The sequence below is a fragment of the Lagopus muta genome, chromosome 20 (genome assembly GCF_023343835.1).
Source record: "Lagopus muta isolate bLagMut1 chromosome 20, bLagMut1 primary, whole genome shotgun sequence".
Classification (NCBI taxonomy): Eukaryota; Metazoa; Chordata; class Aves; order Galliformes; family Phasianidae; genus Lagopus; species Lagopus muta.
The window spans coordinates 1,065,065-1,085,918 of NC_064452.1; the positions used below are offsets into that span (position 1 = coordinate 1,065,065).

Genomic DNA, 20,854 nt, shown 5'->3' on the forward strand with positions numbered 1-20,854 from the left:
AGGGTATGGAATAATCTGAACAGAGAACCCCTTGGTTCTTGCGTGCTTGCTCGAGCAGTAGTTGGGCTGTGAAACAGCAGTTTCAGAATGCACATAGGACTGCAGTTTGTGTGGGCTCTCAGAAGGCAGTCTGACTTTCCTATTACTGCCCTGTGTTTCCAACAGGCATCATTTATTTTCTCATTGGTTGCAGGTGGCAGTGAGCGATGCAAGGAGTGCTGGGTTCAACAGGCAGCTGTAGTCCTGCTGCCAGCAATGGTTTGGTGTGGGTCTGCCCTCAGTGTGTGCATGGAAGGGTTTTTCTGGTAGAAAAGGATGTGTAGGCCTCCATCTGTGAGCGCAGAGGCAGCTGGTGCTGTTGGTGAGGGCCTGTCCAGTGCTCACAGCGCTCTTGGCTCAGCCCCAGGCAGCCGTGGCAAAGCCGTGCAGCACGTAAGTCTCAGCTTTCGCTTTGTTTTGCCCATTTGTTCCCTGTGCCTGAAGATGAGAGTTTCTGCTGGCTGTTTTTCTAGGAATTGTTTTTTTCCTCCTTCCTGAAAGTCCAGAAGCTGCTGGAGACCGCTATCTCCAGAGGACTTGTGCTGTTACCAGACACTTCAATCACTGCAGCTGCCGTCGCAGGAGCTCTTCAGTTTCTGCTGGGTCATCCACCCAGGCCTGGGTATTATTTTTACCCTTACAAAATGCTGCTGGATTTTGCAGGGCTGGGAGCTGTGGTGTCACCTCCGGGTGCCACAGGATCCGCTGCTGTCGCAGCATTTCTGGGGAGCAGGGCTGGCATCCCAGCCTGCATTGGATGTGGTGCTGGTGAAGGTGAAGTATGGAAGTACCCGAATGCACGTAGCTGTGGCTGTCATTTTTAGACTATCGAGAGGGTTTGATTTCCCAAATAACCCCCTGAATTATTCTGTGTAATTAACTCGTGAACTCATTTAAAATGATAACAGGGTGGGGAGGAAGAGAGGAACTGTTGTGGATCTTAGAAAACTGATAGTATTGCATCACTTCTCCCCACTGATCGCAAGGTCGTCTCCAACAGCTGTTCAGGCGCAATTAGCCAACCCAGACTTCATGATCTGAACAATTGAAAAATTACAGGGGTCAGTGGCTCGGTGTCTTAAATTTTAATAAGTACATAAAACCAAAGTGCTGAGTTATTAAAAATTAATCCTGCTAAGCGTTTGTTTAGGCTTTGTGGAGATGGAAAGCCTGCGCGTGTCCATTTGTCCGCTGGGGCTGGAGAAGTGCGGGCGGTTATCTCCGCGGCCTGTGCTGCTCTTCGGCAGCAGTTTAATGGGGTGCTAAGTTTGATTATTAATTTAATCAAGGTCATACTTTGTTTATGCAGAAGTAGAACGAACTGTGGCCCTCAGTAATCCTTTCTCTCCTCGCCCGCTCAGCCTTTGTAATTCCTGTAAGCTGCTCATATGAGCAGAGTTGGGATATTCGCACAGTCAAGTGGATATTGTGCAGTGTTGATGATAGCGCGGCGCGGGCCGTCCCTAAGTACTGAGATGTTCTATTAAAACGGACCGTAAATCTGTCAGCATTAACATTATAAGCCTGAATCCCTCCCTCCCCCCTTTGGGACTTCAGATCCCAGTTATAAAACTTGGTTCAGAGCTTTGAGTGTTGTGAGTGTGCTTTCTTCTCTCAGTGCATTCTTCAGGAAGCGTTCGACCGTGTCATGTATACGAGAACAAATTTGGGAACTTCTGGCTGCGCTGTTCCTGCAGCTTTGTGCATGCGTGCCATGCTGTAAAGCCATGAGAACTTAGAGAGGAAGGCAGAGCCCTTCCCTGACCAACCTGGCTTTGTTTGCAGAGGCAGCTGGGTACAAGTGGAATGCAAAGGGGAGAGCAGAGGTTGAGCCTGGGTGTGGGATTTGGAATGAGACATTTATTTCCTTAAGTTTGTGTGCAGGAGTTGTTAAAGGAATCCGATAAGAGTATTTGCTTTTATGTAAACATAAAAGGCATTGGGAAGATGCATGCTATGGAGTTGCTCCAGGGGTTGCTGGAGCAATCGCAGTGTTAGACGCACTCTCTGAACTCTCAGTGAACCGGAGGTGCAGCGCTGGGTCGTCTTCCTCCGTCCTGAACAGAGGCTTGGGAGTTTAGTTGGCGTTGGTGCTTTGTAGCCCACGCAATGGGACTTCTTAACACAATGCTTCCAACAAAGCAGCAGCCCCACGGGAAAGCTCTGGGCCTTGTGGCCCAACTGCCCCTCTGAGAGGGCAGGGAGGAGATGTCCCATGGTTGGCACAGTGTATGTGCAGCCACAGTCTGCTGACTGCATGATGGACTGTGGGCAGAAGGGTGCTGAGCTCTGCTGGTTCTGTAGGGTCAGGCCGTTGGTGATCGTGGGGCTGGAGCTTATGGTCCCTGTTCAGGGCGTCCCTATGCTGGGGCTGGGCAGGGCTTGTAGTGGGAGGGCTGAAGTGTGTGCCTTGAAGCTGGGCTGCCCACCCTTTGGGGCCAGCACCCTCGCAGCTGCCTGCGGGCCCTGAGAAGAGCAGGAGCCTCAGGAGATGTTTTTAGGTAACACTTGCTCAGCTGTGAGCTGACAAAAGACTTTCAGACTCTATTAGGCAGCCGCCGCTGCTGAATCATAAGGCTGATTTGAAAAATTGGCACCTAAAGGTTTACAACTGGAGTAAATTTCCAGAAATTGGACCACAGAGAGAAACTTCTTTTCGTGTGTGCAAATGTGCTCACGGCTGTCCCTGGGAAGGGGCTGCTTGTCACTTCCATCAGCACCCCGGATTTCTTCCTTCTAATTAGGAGTGGCGGTGAGCTCAGATCAGCATCCATTCATCTCTGTTGTGACAAAGCCATTTGATGGCGAGGGCTGCGCGGGGGACTCTCAGCACTGCAGCCTTTTTCCTCCTTCCTCCTCCTGCCGGGGTTTGTAAAGGCCAAAGCCTGAGAATTCTTGAAAAATTAATGGGGCCTCAATGGGTGCTTTCCATCTGCTGCTAACCTCCCTCTCCCAAGCCCACCACGGGTCACAACTGAAAGGCTGACAGCACAATGGCTGCGCAGCAGCTGCTCTTTTGTATGCAGATGGAAGCTGGGCTGCAGGCCCTTGTGCTGGGACAGCTGGGGGGGGGCATGCCATGCACTGCTCTGACCCCCCAGATGACACTGTGGGTTGGTCCCTGTCCTGGACACAGCTCCACGGTGCTGTGCTGCTGCACGGGCTGCCCAGCAGGGCACAGGGCTGGGGAAAGGTCTCTGCCTGCAGAAAGCACCGCTGCCTCTCCCCCGTCACTGCAGTGCCTGAAATATTCAGAAGCATCCTAAAGCGCTCTGAACTCCTAAGTGTTTGCCTTTTTCCTATTGTAGAGACCTCCTGTCTGGCTTTCCTTACTGTTACTGTTATTTCCAGTGAGCTGGTGCCCGTTTCTCAGCCCATCTTTAGAACAAGTGGTCGGGACTGTGGCTTGGCAGCAGCCTTGCAGGTTGCTCAGTGCAGCTGCAGGCCTTTGCCTTACAGCCACTGGGAGCTGTGTCTCATCCCGAGCTGCTGTTCCCCTCCCTACCTCGGGTTTCCCATTCTGCAGACAGCAGTGAGCTGGGGGCCCTGTCCCTGCCGTGCAGCTCTGCTCCTGTGCCCCAGGTTCTGCTGCCCTCATGTTCTGTGGCAGCAGGCAGGTTGCATCTCGGGCCCTGCTCTCTCTGGGTCAGATGGGGTCGGTTTTATACCCAGTGTTAAAGTAATACCCCCGTGCAAGGCAGAAACAAAAGATGAGGAGTCTCCTCCATTTGGCAGTGTGTAAAGGCTTTTTAAAACTAAACAAGAAAACCAATTATTTTTCTAACTGCTTTACTCTTTCAAATCTTTCACTGTAATGGAGATTTAGAATCCATCACTGTTTAGCTATTATTTCTGTGTAAACAGAGTCATGCCCTATTGCACCAAGCAAACAGTCAATTTTTTCCATTATACTTAGCTGCAAATAACAAGGGTACAGAATGGATGACCCATTTTGGAGCATATTTTCCTCCGTGCCATACTGTGTGTGCCCGCATCCCCAGGGGAGGTGAGAAGGGTTAAGGCAGTGGGGCCGTGCTGCAGGGCTGGGCAGTGCGCTCCTCATGGGCTCGTGTTGCTCTGGGTGGGGCAGGCAGTGGGGCAGGCAGTGGGGCAGGCAGTGGGGCAGGCAGTGGGGCAGGCAGGGTCCCACCGGAGCTGGCTGCAGTGGATTTTTATTCCATTGCAGACTCGCCGGCGATGCGTGCGCTGTGTGAAAGCGCAGCACAGGGGTGCAGCCAGCAGCTGTTTTTTAGAATTAAACAGACTCTTGAGGTTAAAAATCCACAAGTTCAGTTTTTGCTTCCTTCTGTGTTACTAAGTTTGGGTTACTTCCAAAACCTTGATAATTTTATTCTATGGCATTGCGTCTGTTTGTTTACGTTTTGCATTTCTTTCGTGTTCCGCTGTTAGATTTTGCTCTCCGGCTCCGAGACCTCACTGCTGGGTTGGGTCCCACTGTGCTGCAGATCACAGCTCTGCTGGGGCTCAGGCTGTGAGCCTTCCATCTGTATTTGATGGAAGTTCCAAACCCCAGTGCTGTGGGGATCCCTGCAGGGTGCTGCACTGATCCCACTGCAGGGCACCTCGGCTGCAGAGCATCCAGCATCGCACAGCGCCCAGAGATGCTGTAGGGAGGACTGAAATAGCAAAGAGTGATAAATTAAAGGAATAAAATGCCATAAGGGCTTGTTTGGAAAAAATAGCCTTAGGAAGAAGTGTGTGAAGGTCGGGGTGTGGAGGGGAACTGGTTCCACCGGGTGCCCAGGTGAGGAAAGAGAAGCACTGATGCCTTTTTTTGGAAGACCTCAGCCTGATCACCTCTCTTTAAGAGAAGTGAATTGGGAAGTTACAGCATGGACTGTTGAACTGGTTGGGGGAGAGATAAGGAGCAGAGGAGCTGTTGGTCTGATGAAGCTAGGTGGGAACTGAGGTGCGCACAGGAGCTGCGGGACCGAGGAACAGCATCCAGGGAAGAGAGGGCGATGAGCTGAATAGAGGAAACTGGGCCATGGAAGTGAGGTTCCAAACAGTGAGTGAGTGAAAGGGACAATAGCTGTTGTGTCACAGTGCCAGAGGGACGGGGGCTGTCCTTTCCAGTGCTGGGCTGCCATCGCTTTCGTACTTGAATTTCATCCCTCCTTTGTAGTGTCTGACTTGCGTGGCTAAGAAAGGGCTTCTTTTTTCCGTTTGAAAATACTTACATAAAGTATTTTATAGCCTATTCCCAGCTGAGGCTTTTGCTCAAGTGCTTCTGGTTAGCTTCTGTGTGGAATATGTCCAAACCAATGCCATGAGCGCATGCATTGACAGCAAAAGGAACGAAACCAAACATTTCTGAGATGGGCACTCTCCTCTGAGGGCCAGTTCTTACTGTGTAAGTGTATAAAGTATAGCTGCAGCACATAAACAAATGCACGCTCCCAGCTGCACACTCAGCGCTTGCAAACATGCATCCCAGTGCCACCTGACAGGGCCTTCCATCCCCATTCCTCATCTCCTTTCTGTTTTTCCTTTCCTTTTTTTAGTTCCAGAACAACATTTTGAGGGTTTTGGTTTTGTTCTTGCTTTTGTTTTTCCCAATCCATGAATGTACTTTAGACAGAAGTAATGAAACAATTAAAAAAATGAAAGGAATGGAAATAACCTCATGAGAAATGTCAGAAAAAACCCCATCAGCATCATCAGCTGTGTTGACACCAAGTCATGTGCTGCTCCAGTGCATCAGAGACACTGCTTCATTGGAGAGCCCATGCACATAGGCAGCACTGCGTTGCATCCACGGCATGTTCTGTGAAGGGCTGTGATGGTCCAGGACCGCAGTTCACTTTGTTTTTTCCTTCCTGCAGGTTGTTGTGCTTCTGCTGGGCTTTTCATCCAGCATCTCACACTGAGCTGTGTGAAAAGGAGCGATGAGAAACCAAACAGCACACAGATCTCCCACCTGGCTTGGGGAGGTGCTTTCCCTTCGGTGGGCGGCTGGAGGCAGTGGGCTTTGGAGGTTGCTTTGGTTTCCAGCCTGCGTCCACCTGAATGGGGAGTGGAGCTCTGCTCTGCTGGGAGGTGTTAGCAGGGAGCGTCCAGGCCCTTGGGAGGAGGATCCCCTTCTGTGCTGCTTGGAGGAGCAGCCGTCTGCAGTCATGTTGTTTGGGAGTATGAGTGACCCCACAACATCCTGCTGCAAGAATCCTCAGCAAGATGTTTATGTTATTTTAAAAGGCGAAGCAAAATTGTTTCCTCCCTTTTTTATTAAACAGTTGTGTGGGTTCAGACTGTTCTGGTGAGCCTCTAATTGGCACAAAAGGGCAGTTTAGCTGCACCTTCAGGAGCAGTTGTCAAACAAGCTGGAATTGTTTGCCACTCAGAAGCATATAGTAGAGCCATCTACTATGATTTGCATCTTATTTTCAGCCATTAGATAGTGCAGCAAGGTATTTCATTGACATGAAGAGAGCAGCTAATGAGCATTCTTCTTCATCTCTGCTGCTGTTCCTCCAAGAAATGCAGTTGTTAGCAGCAGCCCCGCTAATAGCTGCGGCAGTGGGGAGCTCCTGAGGTTCGTCCTGCCCCAGAGAAAGGAGCGTGTGGCTGGGCAGCTCTGCAGGGCGCAGCAGGGCTGTGTCAGCCCCAGGCTGGGTGCACTGCACGAGTCCTGCTCAGCTCAGCCCCAGTGTTTGGTGCAAATGTTCGCCAACGCCTGTTGGGAAGCAGGGCGGTTGTCCCAGTCGAGTTGTTAGTTTAACCTTTTGTTCTGATCCCTTTTGTTGCGCTGATGATTTAGTAAAAGCTGGGGAAAGAGGGCAGCGCTGTTATTCTTCACAGGTCGGGACTGGGACCAGCGCTGCCCTGGCTGAGCAGGAGGGAAGAGCCAAGGATGTGGGGAGGGCAGGGAGGGTGCAGCGGGGCTGTGGCTGCGCGGTGTGCTGGCAGCCTGCTTGCAGGGCTTTGCTCAGCAGTGCCAGCTCCTGCCTGACCCCCTGCTCCTTTCTGCTCTGGTCAGTGAAGTGCGAGGCACGCGGCACACTGGGCTGTGGGATCCTTGTCAGAGCAATACTGTGTGCTTGGCTAATGGGCACCGCACAGGACGTGGGCTGCCCCACTGGTGCCCGTCCAGCTTTTTGCAGGCACTGCATCTTTGCGTGCAGGTCCTCCTGTGTCCCCACGTGCGCATTGCTGGCAGGAGCAGTGCACCCTGAGCTGTGGCCATTGACCGCCAACAGTGCGGCAGCACAGCTTAACCTTTAGGTTGGCTGTAGCAGCAGAGATCTGTCCTTTTGCTTTCATTGAAGTGCACAGCAGCCTTTTAACAGTGGAGCAGCTACAGCAGCTCTTCCAGCGCAGGTGTCTGAATACTGCTTATTGATTCGGGAGGAAGGAGGCACCCACTGTTTGCTCATCTCCCCCTGGTTTGGAGAGTATAACAAAAACTTCCCAGCAGAGCTGTGCTGGGCTCTCCCTGGGCTCTCCACTGCTGTGCTGGCGGCTGGAGCTCTCCTTGCAGTCCCTGTACCTCCGAGAAGGGCTGGTGAGCCGCCAGCTTCCTGCTGCCAAAAGCAGGTTTAAACAGAGCTCTGGAGCCATAGGCACTCATCTTTAAAGAAGGCAGGTGCTGTAGTGCTAAGGGTCGAGAATTTTGCTTGAAAAGCCCACAGGAAAGCAATCTTGCACCACTCTTGGGCGGTTGTGCCACTCAGGACTGGAATGGAGTGAGGGGTTTTACCCAAATGGGCACAGGCTTGAGGGTTCGGATTGCATTCTGTTGTTTTTCAAATTTCTCTCCAGATCCATCTGTGCTCCTGACATCCTTTTATGTTGCTATTGTGAGCGTGGTCAGGTCACACTCCTCACTTTTATCTCTGCTCTCTGGTAGGTGATGGGCGTTTGGGGAATAAAACGCTGAGAGTGGGGCTTAACGGGGCTTTGTGTGCTATTGTCCGGCTGTGCTTGAAAGTGCAACAATAAACAGTGAGAGGAAGTAGAGCTTTTAAACAGACCTGCTTCTTGTCTTCCTATTCCTGTGTTCCTGGAATCTGACAAATTCTGCTTTTTACTCCAAACCTTATTAGTAAAAATAACAAGGGGAGGTGCGTTCAGTACAGCTCAGAGAGTTTGGCTGTCACTTAATTGTTTTTACATGTGCACCTCTGTGTGTGTACATTCATGTCTGTGTTTTGGAGGTGCTGAAGAAGTCGTTCTGTTTGGTGGCTGTCCCTCCCAGGTCTGTGTCTGGGCTCCATCCCCTGCAGCCCCCCAGGGACTCCAGGCTGATGGGGGCTGTTCAGCTCCAGCTCCTGCCCCTCTCTTCCTGCCCCACTTAAGGCATTGGTTTTCCTTGCCCTGCCCACTGTTGATGTAATTGCTTGCTATAGAGCCCCCTGCTCTCCCAGTTTGTCACCCAGATGTGTTCATGGCGGTTTTATCCCCACTTGGTCAGCCCACAGCTCCGGGGAAGCTGAGCACCTTCTGTCAGAGGTGGCTTTGGAAGTCTTGCATTGAAGTCATGCAGCAAATGCCAAAGTCTTTGCTCCTTTCTGCTTGCCTCTGATTGTTGCTGTGCTCGAAGCTGCCAGTGTGAAGGGTTTGTGTGCTGGGCTCAGCACCACGGGCTGCAGCATCCCCCAAACCCATCCCTGCTGCGAGTACAGCGGATGGAGATATCCGTTCTGCTGAGGAGCAGATAACAAAAATAATCTAACCTATTCCACCCAAATAAATAAGGCTGAAAATAAATCTCCCTCTGTATTGTCTTTGTAAATATCTTTTAAATTGAGTCTGAGTGACAAGATGTGGTTGAGTCGCTAGAAGATGATCTGTGATAGCACTCGAGAACCCCTTCCGCATGTATTTTGTACACCAGTGTCCCTGCAGCTGTACTGATCTCAGCGCTCCCCTCCGCTCGCTGCCGCTGTTGGAGTGACAGTGGCAGATGGGGACAGGGACTCATCCTGAGCACTGCGGGTGCTCTGGGCTGGGCCTGCAGGGCTGGGGGCTCCGCACCTCCTGTCCTTGTGCAGGGGGACACGGGGCTGAGGGCACCGCTGTGCTGTGAGCGCGCAGCCTGCAGTGCTCGGTGGGATTTCAGATTGTTTAGATTGATTGCAGCCTCCTTACAAAAGGAGTTAAGATGCAGCTCTAGAAGATAAAGAACTATAAATTGCAAGGCAGGTTCTTACGAAATCAGTAAATTATTCATTTACCAGTTCCGTGCGTGCTAATTTCATGTTGCTATGGCATCTCAAAATGGAGGAGGGAGGTCAGCCTGTGAGCGCGGGGTGAGCGCAGAGCGCGCGGCTCTCGGCGGAAGGCAGATAACGCAGTGCACACAGCCCTCAGCTGATGATGAATTGCCTCTTTATCTGGTGCTGCCCAGGGAGATCCGAGGCAGACAACTGAAAGAGACGTCTTGCGCTAGCTAACGTTTTTTGGAATTAGACCAAAAATCGCGCATTTCAGTCTTGAAATCTGTTTAAGGATGCATTGTCTTAGTGCCATCTCTTGTGGGTCTGTCTCTGGAGATAGACAAATCACAGCAGGCAGAGAGCGAACCTGGGGCTGCATCAGCGCACGTTGCTGCTCGCTCTGCTCTCACCAATGGCCAGTAAAGCTGCTTACAGGAAATGAATTTTCCTCTAAGTTCTGTTTTCAGGAAGGGGACATTCTTTTCTGTTGGTGCGGGGGGTATTTAGCTGTAATTTATTAAGGGACAGAAGAACTGCTGTACTGCTGCTAATCCAGAGCTGTTTGTGCTCTGTGGCCTCGGCCGTGCCCTGCGGTGCCGTCAGTAACGGGGGCCTTCCTGCCATGCTGAGCTCACAGGGCCGGTCAGGCTGACGGCGGGGAGGGATCTGTTCTGATGTTGATTGTGTCTCCTGTTCTGTGGCTCCTGCTTAAGCACTGAGGATATTTGCCCCTGGAAGACGTGGTCGGAGGGTGGCCCATGGCCGGTGTGTTGGTTGGGCTGTGCGTAGGGCCGGCAAGAGCAAAACGCAGTGCTTGAAGGTGGGGTGCAGGTTCTGCTTGATAGCAAAAGTGACGGGTTTGGAAAGCGGGAGTCTTGGAGTTGTTTTAGGTATGGTAGCCAGGCAGAATGAGTTGTATAGTGTCTCTGTCTTACCCAAACTGTGGAGTTTTTGCTGGATAAATGGGGCAGAGAATCCCCTGGGGTCACAGAATCCAGTTGTATTCTTGCAGAGAGGGAGGACTTAGAGTGTCTTCTCTCCTGGCTGCCTCTGTGCTGTGCTGGTCCCAGCCATCTCTGAGACAAAGATGGGTATCCATACAAATGGCCAGGAGCACCCAGAGGGAAACAACAACTCCACAACAGGGGTGTTTTTTTCTGTGGTGCTTGGTTAATTGAGCCCGCTGTGGGTGATCAGGAACAGAGGTGCCTGTTTTTTTCCCCGCGACACCAAATGTAGAGAATATCTTTGTGCATATGGGGAAGTGTTTGTGGTGTTTGCACTAAGTAGTCCTAAGCTTTCCTGCTGGCACACGTGCTCACCGCTGCTGCACTTCAGGTGAGAAGATAATGATCACATCATTAAGACACTACTGAAGCTGGCATTACTTGTTAGGTCAACATATCGATCTTGACATTACGCTGCAAGATTTTTTTAGATAATGTCTATCTGTCCTGCCTCTTGCTCCAGGAAAGAGGGAGAGAAAAAACACAAAGCCAAAACTCGACTCAAGCAACTTAACACAGGTTTCTTCCCCAAAATAAAAGCCCTTTTCCTCTTAAAGGATTTGTTCTGTAGAGGCTCCTGGCTTGTTGCTGCTGATGAGAATATGGGCCGATTTTCCTGAAGTCAATGAAAATCACAAGGGAGTTGCTGGGTGCAGAGGCAGATAGTTTGGCCACGGGTTGCACCCGATGAACCTGGTAGGCTGTCTGTAACTCTCTAGCTGTCCCTTAAAGCCTGCTGTCGGTTTGCATCACACCTGTGTTCTGAGCATATCAGGAACCGTGGAAACGCCCCTCTTTGCTGTGGAAAAATCTCTCACTTTTTAATAAATTTCTGGGTTTTTTTGTTATCTCTTTTGTATTGAAGCTGTCCAAGCCAGCTTTCCTGATTTCCCTGGGCTCTTCTTACGATGTGCTACTTACATAAAGGCATTTTGGAAGAATACCTCTGATTTTAATAATATATATCAAATTACATATATATATAATGCAGGTTTTACATCACCAAGCCTTTATCTGGCATTTTAATCAGAGCTCACGGACTGCAGTGTAATGGACCCTAACGTTGAAAGCGATGGTTCCAGAAACGTGTGATGTTTTTCAGCCTGACTTCCAGAGGAGCAGTGTTTGCACCGATGCTGAGCTGCTTTAATATCCCTCGCTACATATATTTCATTAAGAGAGGTCCATATGGTGTGTCAGGGAGAAGGGGAGTGCGGAGCAGAACCCGTGTCTGCCAGAGAAAGCTGTTTGGCTCTAATGTTCTGCATAGCACAACTTTTGGGGAAAAAAAATAAACAGTGTCAGTTGGGTGCTGCCAAATTTCACAATTTACTGAGAAATTCAGGCTGTTCAATGGCCTTTTTTCCTTTGGAGTACCCCGGCTTTTGGAGCCTTGTGATTTACACAAGACTGTTCATTTTTGTTTTGAAAATATGTTGTAGAAAAAGCCTCAGAATGTGGAACTTAGGGGCCGTGGTGCCAGTGAGCAGTGAAAGCCTCAACCAAAGGCTGTCTGAAGCGTTGTAGCTTTGCTGTGCATCTGCGGCTGGTGGGACGGGGAGGAGCGGCTGGGATGCTGGTGTCCTCGGAGCACCCCGCGCTGCCTCGCAGCTGCCTTTGGTCTCTCCTGAGCTCCTCGTTGTTTTGGACACATCCAGTGAAGCTCTCCGGGTTTGCCTAGGGTTAGTTCACACCGATAAACAAAACCTGTCGCTGCTTTGTACCTCTTGGGCTTGCTCCAGGAGCCGCTTGGAAGATGCCACCTAATTAGAGCCTGGGGAGCTTAAGGAGCCGATTTTGAGTTTCTGACACTGGAGACAGACGCGGGTTTCATCCTTAGGGTCTCTCAGGGGCCTGGTGTGCAGATCTGGAGAGCTGCAGGGCTGATCCTGGTGGGGCACAGCACTGCGCACGGACCTGCATGGCCTCAGCCCGGCTGTCAGCAGCTGCTGTGAAATATGGGTTGTGTTTTACAGCATTGCAAAGTGACACTTTATGGCAGGTAGGTGTTATAAATCATCAGTGAGTAAATAACATAAAGCGTTTGTTTGCATTAGCTGCATTCTCTTGGTGTGGAAGTGCTGGCAAAGCCCTCAGTGGTCACAGCACACGTTGAGGAAGGAAAACCTCTGTGTTTCCTCAAGTTGTGGTAGCATTTGGGCTAACAGAAGTTCCTCTGAAGAGATTTCCCAGGCTGTTTTACAAACCTGTGCGAGGGAAGGGAGCAGTGCAGTGATGAGCGTGGCAGGCAGGAGCAGTGCTGGGCCTCGTGCTGGTTGCATGCAGGCTGGTTGCATGCAGGCTCACTGCTGGGCCTGAGCTGTCTCCTGGTGCAGAAAGCTTCGCAGCTGCCCCTGAGTTCCTGGCTGCTCTTTGTGGCTGTTTCAAACTGCTGGGTCAGCTTGGAATTCACTGTGCTGAAACCCCAATATTGCAAGAATAAGACAGAGAAGATTTTGCTAGGAAATCACGAGAATGTGAGAATAAGGAGAGTCGGAAGGGCCGGTGTCCTACAGCACGAGCAGCAAGGTTAAAACCTGGCCACTTGCAGTCTGCTGCGGATTGAGTTGCGAGATCAGCACTGTGGCCCTATGTACGTAAGGGTTATAAATCTCCTTTCTCATGACACTTAAAACTGGGTTAGCAAAAGTACAAGCAGAGCACAGCAGAGAGCACTGCTGCCTTGGCCTCTTGGGGATGGGACAGATCCGTGCGCTTTTTCTTAAAACATTTTCCAGCTTGCAGCTGGCATTTGAAAATAAGCTATTAATAAATGTTCCTTTCTTTCTTACTGTTCTTTGCTTACTGGAAGCATTCACTTTGCTTACTTGAAGCATTGGTTACAAAATGAATGCTTGCTGCTATCCTTTATCACACAGCGTTTCCAGCAGACGCTGGAGGATTCAGTATGTACAATTTCCACAATGCTGGTTTTCCCTGTTCAAGATCCATTTCTGTCCATCTCTGCTCTTTTCCATCGCTCTCAGCCTGGGTTTCCCCCAGTGCCAGGGTTGTGATCCAGGCTGCATCACACATTGGTGGTGGGTGCTGCGCTGGGATGAGGCTGCAGCCACCAACTCTGACACCTTCTGCTTTTGCACACCAAAACACAAAGCACAATTAGAATACAGTTATATATCCTCATAGTTATTAAAGCTTGGATTAACATGACATAAAGTTTTGTCTGGGGAGCCCTTTGCTGAGGCTCAGGGAGCGTTTTTGTGTGACAGTAATAGGCTACAGTTAATATACTTGAATGATACCAGAATTTGTGTAATAAGACAGAACAAAGAGGGTTTATTTGAGGCTGAGTTACGAAGGTGGAATTATCACTGTAACAATCCACTGAGATGGGAGCTTAGTTATTGCGTCTTGACTTATTGTGGCATCAGGCACTGTAGCCAGCGAAGCAAAGCTTAAAAATACATAGACACGTCTCCGAAGGACACCTTGTCAGTCACCCGGGATTGATGTGTGGACCTGTCACCTTGTTCTTAGCGCCAGAATCCTCTCTTTGCCCATTTTTGCACTTTGCTTGATTTACAGAGCCTGTTTGCCGTGATTCAAGAGCCTCTTGTAGCGCTTGGAGGAGAGATTCATCACTGGGACATAATCCATTCAAATAGCTTTTGGGCAAGAAATAAAAAGTGTCGGGAGTGCAGGGACTCAAAACAGAACGTCCCCTGCGAGAGCTGTGGTGTCTGTGGGTCGGGGCGGGCTGTGCCAGCTCTGCAGCCATTGTTTGCCAGCATGGTTTCAGTTGGATCCCTGAAGACCCTCCGTGGGGCCGTGCCCTGGGTGCAGCCCAGCACTGAGCCAGGTGTGCGCTGAGGTTGGCGGAGCGCAGCACTGTGTGCCCGCCCTGCTGTGTGCTTGCTGCCCTGGAGCTGCTGCAGCGCTCTTTGGCAGATTAAAAGTCCCCAAATGTAGAAATGAAAGCCGTGTTTGATCAGGGGTGGAGGGACGCGGGAGGAGAGAGCTCTGCTTAGCAGAAATAGCCTCGGCAAAGCGTTCTTTAATATGCAAGTCAGTATATGAAGAGAACAACAAAAGGAAGAAAGGGTCTAGCAGGAAATAAAATGAAACTTTTTTTCATTACAGTCAAGGAAAACTTAGATGAGTTTCTCTTTGCTAATAAACTGCACTGTTTCATTTTGCAGCTGAGCCTTTTTCTGAGGCTGACTGTGGCGATTGTTCAGACTTTTTTTTTACACTCTGGGCAATAAAAAGGCCCTTCATGCATCAGGAAACATAGTAATGCAATCCTTGTCTTATCTTCACACTTATTCAGCAGGTAGTTACGGAAGGGCAGGGGACGCCCTCTGAGCTCTTGGATTCTGCTGCCCACGATGTCTGTCCATCAGATCCGCTCAGCTGTGTCTGCCTGACACTGGGGCTCTTTCCAAAGCACCCCGGCTGCAGAACTGGGGGTTATCACTGAGTGGGGAGAACCCATGCTGGAGCACCCTTGGCACTCTCACACGTGGTAGAGGGGCATGTGAGCGGTTTGTTCCTCTGTGGCTTTGTAGCTGGGCGTAGGGGAGCTGCTTGGTGCTTGGCACGATGTCAGAGCGCAGCACGGAGCCCCATTACCACTGTGCGAGTCACGCTGTGCTGCCCTTATATCTTGATCCTGGAAAGTACTCACAAGGAAATTGTGAAAATGAAATTGTCATCTTCAAATAACACATCTTGGAAGGGCTTAGTTGGGCTTAACTGTATGCTGCAAGTTGAGCTGCGCTCGGCAGCAGCTTCCGTGTGTTAGAGACTGCTTCTGAAATGGTTGGTGGTGGATTCGGAGTGCAGGGCATTCAGAGGGATGGCTCTGGTGCTCTCTCTGGCATGAGGCTTCTGAAGGTCTCACTGCAGCTCATTATTGGGCGTTTGTTTGTAGCAGACAGAACGGCTGCTTGTGTTTCAGTGTTGCATTGGCGGGAAAAATGCTGGGTTTGGAAAGAGAAGGCTTTGCACGTGCTTCTCTGAAATTACTGCTCCACAAATATTTGAAGCTCTCTTTTCTCACTGGATGTGTCCTGGGCTCTCCCCATCCATCCATCATCCCAAAGAGAGCAACAGGTAGTGTGAGCTCTGGGCCATGGTTCGTGGCTGCCCAGCACTGTCCTTTGCATCACTTTGATGAGTGTCACTGCACAGTGTGACAGAGATGCTTGCACCTTCTTTCTACTCCCTTTATTGTGGAGCAGGCTGGATGGAATGCTGACCACCGTATCTGCCCAGAAACCCTCCGGTGTGAGCGTGGTGGGAGCTGCCCTGAGAGCCTGGGCCGTGCAGGCAGCACCACTTAGGTGTTGTTTGGAAAAGAAAACAGATTGCAACTTTGCAGCGCTAATATGCAAACGAGCACCGTGAAGGGAGGAAGAATTATTTCTGCTGACGGCAGCTAATGTGCCGTGAAAGTAAAATTGCAAACTGCCTCACACCTGGCTCACCGAAATGCTGAAGGAGCAGTGTTCTGCCCAGAGCCCGCGGCACAGAGCAGTGAGGGCAGCCCCATCCCTGCCCGGCAGCCCCTGCAGGTGCTGGGATGGATGAAGTGCTGGGGGATGTGGGACGTGGGCTGGGGCACGCTGCTGAGCGTCAGAGCCGTGCTGTGGCTGTACCTTCGTCCTCACAGCATCTGATGTACGTGAGCCTCAATCTGGAGGGAGGTGGGGATGTGGAGTGTTCAGCAGTGGCTCCGCTGCTCCTTTGGGAATGCAGCGCTGAGACCTCTTTCCCTGTCTGGTGAAGCATGCCCAGGGGGCAGCCAACCTCTCTGGTGGCAGGAATCATTGTGGGCAGCTGGACCCAGCTGCAGGACATGATTGTGGAGGAAATCAGGCTGGGCCCGTGGCTGGCTTGGCTATTTTGTCTCCATAAAAGCACAAGAAGCACACGCATGCTCTGCAAAGGAGGGATAACGTTGCTATGGCCTCGCTGCTCCCCTTGTTGCTGTGGCCAGCTACCTTGCTTTAATCAGCAGCTCACGGTATTAAGGAATTGTTAGTAAGGGATTCATAAGGAATTGCAGGTGGTGCCATCTTCAGTTTGTCCTGCTGCAGAAAGCTGCGTTTCCAGGAGAGCAGCGGCCGCTCCTGCATCTCTGCTGGGAAGAGCGCGTGTTGAGCAGCGCCTCAGCCTCGTGTGGGAGCACGGAGTGCACGGCGCTGCTGGGGGCTGGGAGCGCCTCGCTGCGTCCCGGCTGGTGGGCGAGCCCTGGGATTGCTGTGATTGAATGACTGTTTTAATTTCAGCCCTGACGGAGCAAAATTAGTTACGATGATGTGTGTGTGTTGAATGAAATTGTAGTTTTATTAGCTGTAATTGCCAAAGAAGACTTTTTAAAGACTTGACTGCTGGGGGGGAAGATTGCTAGTGCTGGAATTTGCTGTCGCGCAGCGTGGCGTCGATGGTTAGCGCGGAGCACGAGGCGCGGGCCGTGGGTTGGTGCGATGTCGCTGGGGGACGTCAGGATGCGCTCAGTGAGGAACTGCACCGCGTGCGCCCGGCCCCCAGGTGTGCACAGATGTACCACGTGCCGTGGGTGCCATTCTGCTGCCACACAGCCACAGCTGCCGGGAACGTGGTCGTGGTCACAGGTTTTGGCCTGCGCTGGGGGAACTGTTTTTTCTGACGTGCAGTAGGTATCTGTCTCAGTTTGTGCGGGGGGAGGCTGTGCATCAGCAGGAGCGCGTTGCTGGCACTCAGATTTCACATGCACATTTAAAATAATAGCACCTGACAGTTTACTAGCAGCTAAGAGGCTTTTCTGCTTCTGGAAGCAAAATATTGTAGGAGTTGTGCAGTGTGTGTAAATAATTTGAGGAATTGGACAAGAATGTCCGGCGCTCTGTCTCAGAATTGCTGAAGATGACAGACCTGTACAGTTTGCAGACCTGGGACAGAGGGATAGGAACACAGCACAACACATGTCACTGAGTGTCATCCTTGTGTAGTCGCTGTTCTCCTAGGGCCTCGTGTGAACGGGCACAGCGCTAGGTTGCAGTGCGTTGCTTCGTTTCTCTGCCCCAAAGCTTTTCCCTGCGGGGCTGCAGAGCTCAGAGCAGCCCTAGCCCAGCCCTGCTGTGCTTCCTGGGAACAGGGGGGGTCCCCACCTGCGCAGGATATGTCAGGAACTCAGCTTTTGGATCAGGACAGACTTGCCAGGACTGGATGAGGAGATGTGAGGAATAAAGGCTGCTGTGTGTCGGTTAGAGCTGTGAAAGTCAGTGGTTTCTCCGTGGAGGCTGCACCGAATGAGCAAACTTGATTCAAAGGGGAAAAAAAAAGAACTTGGGAACATGAAATAGGGGCTGTTGTCATCCCTGTGCCTGCACGCAGACACCCTGTAAATAACAGCAGCCACAGTGGCTGCATTTATTCCCGCTGCCCCCTGGGTTTGCAGGGCCGTGCGGGACGTGGAGCTGTGCCTCCAGAGCCTTCCTGCGCAGGGTGGTCCTGGGCTGTCCCAGGGTGGTCTCTGTGGGAACCGGTGACAGCTCTGGTTTGAGCGCAGCTGATGAGGCCCAGCACCCAAATCCAGGTTGCAGAAATAAAAGACCAGACGTGAAGTTTCCCAGAAAATCCCCAGTTTGAGTCATTGCCGTTTTCTGGCTGAGCATTCACTGATTTTGCGGCAGATTCAGCTGCCTGCGGTGGCTGATTGAAACTGCTGTCCTCGGGCAACTCACGGAATTGCCTCTCATCCGCAGAGAGGATTCAGCCTTCTCACTCATTAGGGCGCCAGTGGTGATGGGCTGCGCCGTGTTTGATCATCTCTGACCGCTCAGGACGGACCCGGGCAAAGGAGAGGAGTTGAAAATCCTTAAGAGGAAAGTGGGAGGAATGAATGAAGAAAAGCGTGTGTTCTAGTTCTGGCTGGATCCGTTGCATTAAATTCAGAGCTTTTCTGAGTACAATTAATAGTCATCTTATTTAGGTCATCCTGGTTTTGTTGCTTTAAATATATGTCGCCATTAAAGTGGAAGAAAATCAAATAGATTTATCTCCGTGGATCCCTTTGTGAACTAGTTGGGCATATTTTAAATAAGCCTGGAGCTGTGAGGATTATTAAAGCCTTTGGCTCCCCCATTTTTTTCTCTCTTCTCCTCTTAGTCCTTATTCCTCCTTCCAGGCGGTGATTAAAGCAATGCTCTGGCCCTTCCTGTTCTCAGAGCCCCAAGTAGGTTGGAAAAAAAAAGGTTAAACAAACTAAAACCCATTACCTGGGCTTTGTATAAGAAGCCGGGTCTAAATTGGGTGTTGGTATGGTGTGTGCTGTGCAGGGGAGAAGTCCTTCAGATCCACGCGGAGTCCATTTGCTCCTGGCGTTGGGTGGCAACTTTCTTTCCTTTGCTGTAAGTGCAGAGACACTGTTTGTTCTGAAACGCTCTCTCATTTGTTGCTCATTATTAGGTAGGATTCATCAGCCCCTTTCAGCTCCGAGTTGAGCACTGTAACGCGGCCGTTCACACCGGCCTCCATAGCAGTGTGCACTGGTCAGGGCTGCCTCGGGGCACCGTGCAGATGGCCCTGCGGCACTCTGGACCTGGGGGGGAGAGGGCCTGGGGGGAGCACGGCTCTGGGAGTTGATGGGCCTTGCAGCCCCGCTTTGACCCTGCAGAAAACTTCCTGTGGCACAGAGCAAGGCTTTGGTCTGAGGCTGGCAGAGCTCTCCCTGCAGAGCAGCTTCCGAGCGCAGGGCAGCGCAGGAGCCGCGTTGTGAGGGGTGAACTGCGGGAGGGTCACCGCTACCGAACGCCTTGAGTTTCATCTGCAGGCTTTGTGTTTTTTCTCCCCTTGCAGCAGGGATCAATTTGCTTACTACGGGGTTTCCTGCCAGTTACCTTGACTGCGTCCCTTATTTCTCCTTGGTGAGGGCTCGAACAAGCCGCTTGTGTTAGACTCACAGAGAACCGTGAGAAACGGGCAGCGTGTGAGGCAGTGTGGTTTTCTCATTCTATTCAGCCCTTTGTATATTCAAATTCTTCCAGTTTCAGCTCTTGCTGTTCTGCCAGATTTCCATACCATTGATGGGTTTTCTGCATTAATCAGCTTCTTTCTCCCCCTCCCTCCCGTACCCTCACCACCTTTTTGCAACCGGTGAAAAGTTTCTCTAAGCGCTGCTCTCTGCGTATTGATTTTCCTCTCCTGCTTGTCTGACCGGCTCTCAGATGTTTTATTTTGCAAAGCATTAATAGAATTTTTCTTTGGCCGTTGCACTCTGTCTATTCAGGAGGTTTCAAGAAGTCTCATTGTGTCACCGGACTATAGAGGAAAGAGCCTATTCTTCTGCTACAATGGCTGCCCTACAAAATAACGCAGGGTGGGGTAAACTCCAAAAGGGCAGAGACTGAGATAAAATGTTCTGACCTTAGGAAGCAGAAAAGATAACCAATTAGGCATTGTTAGAAGGGCACCAGCTGGCTCCAAGAACACCCCCCTGATTATTGCTCGTTACCAGTGTGCTCCATCCAAACCTGACACCGGCTGCAGGAGCTGCTTCCCCCACCCGGGGTTCCAGCCTGAAGCTCCCAGCCGCAGTCAGGGGTCTGTGGGTCTCCAGAACTGGCACTGAGTGCAAGGGGTCATTCTTACAGCCCGTGGGGCCAAGAGCTGTGAGAATGACAAGATCTGCTGTATAGATGTAACCTTACTTGGAGATCAGTGCTCGTGGTGGGCGGAGCGCCGTCCTTATCAGCATCCCAGTATTGCTCAGACCTGTGAATCTTCTTCCTCCAAGTGATGAGAGGCAGCAGGACAAGTGGCTTTGTGCTTAGTGTGGTTTGGATTTCCATTGCATCAGCATTGTTAGGTCTCATGGATGGTGGGCATTAGGGAGGCATGCTGCTGTCTGTCTCTAGCTGCTGCTAACACATTTTGCAAAGCACTTTGCAGAAGTCAAGAGCAAGTTAACCAGAGACAGGTTGCTAAATGCACCCTGGTATAACAAAAGGTTTTGCTGCTCTGCATTTTTGCTGTATCCTGGAGTGTGTTTTAATGCAGCAGTTAAAAGGCTTGAGCTGTGTTTTGCCATCTGCACAGAGCAGGCAGGGACTGCTGTGATGGGAGGAGGAGTCCGTGGTGGCATTGCACAGGTGAGGGGAGCGTGTAGGATGTTGTGAACTCTTCTAAGGTGTGTGGTTTATAGAAATCCTGAGTGTAAATACATGAAAATCTCATAGAAATCAGAGGGGGGAAAAAAAAAACAACAAATGGAAGAAAAACACCTTAAAAAGATAACCATCCCTGATGTCTCCTGCAATTTAGCAATGGTGCAGGTTTTCATCAGCCCCTGGTTTCAAACAAGGAGCAGGAAGCCTGGAATTCTTTTCACAGGCCTTGCAGGACCTTTCCTGCAGCGTGCAGGACTGACCCACAGCCCCTGAGCACCAGTTCAAAACGTGGTGAGAAATCCCAGCCCAACAACCTTCTAAAATAAGTGTAAAATGTTAGGTGTGGCTACACAGATTAAACGGAGGTGGAATAAATCATGCAAATAGTAATGAAAGTTGAAAGCAATTTGGTTGCACTTCAGTACGTTTCATCAGTCATCTCTCTTCTGAAGTGGAAATGCCAGGCCTGATGCGAATTAAACTTTCTCCCCCTCCCTCTGCCCTCTCCTCCAGCTTT

The 20,854-nt window shown here is 50.9% G+C and overlaps 1 protein-coding gene across 16 annotated transcripts in view; it reads left to right on the forward strand.

The window, feature by feature from the left end:
• MSI2 (musashi RNA binding protein 2) overlaps positions 1-20,854 on the forward strand; it is a 184,098-nt gene that overhangs the window by 92,213 nt on the left and 71,031 nt on the right. The window lies entirely within an intron of this gene.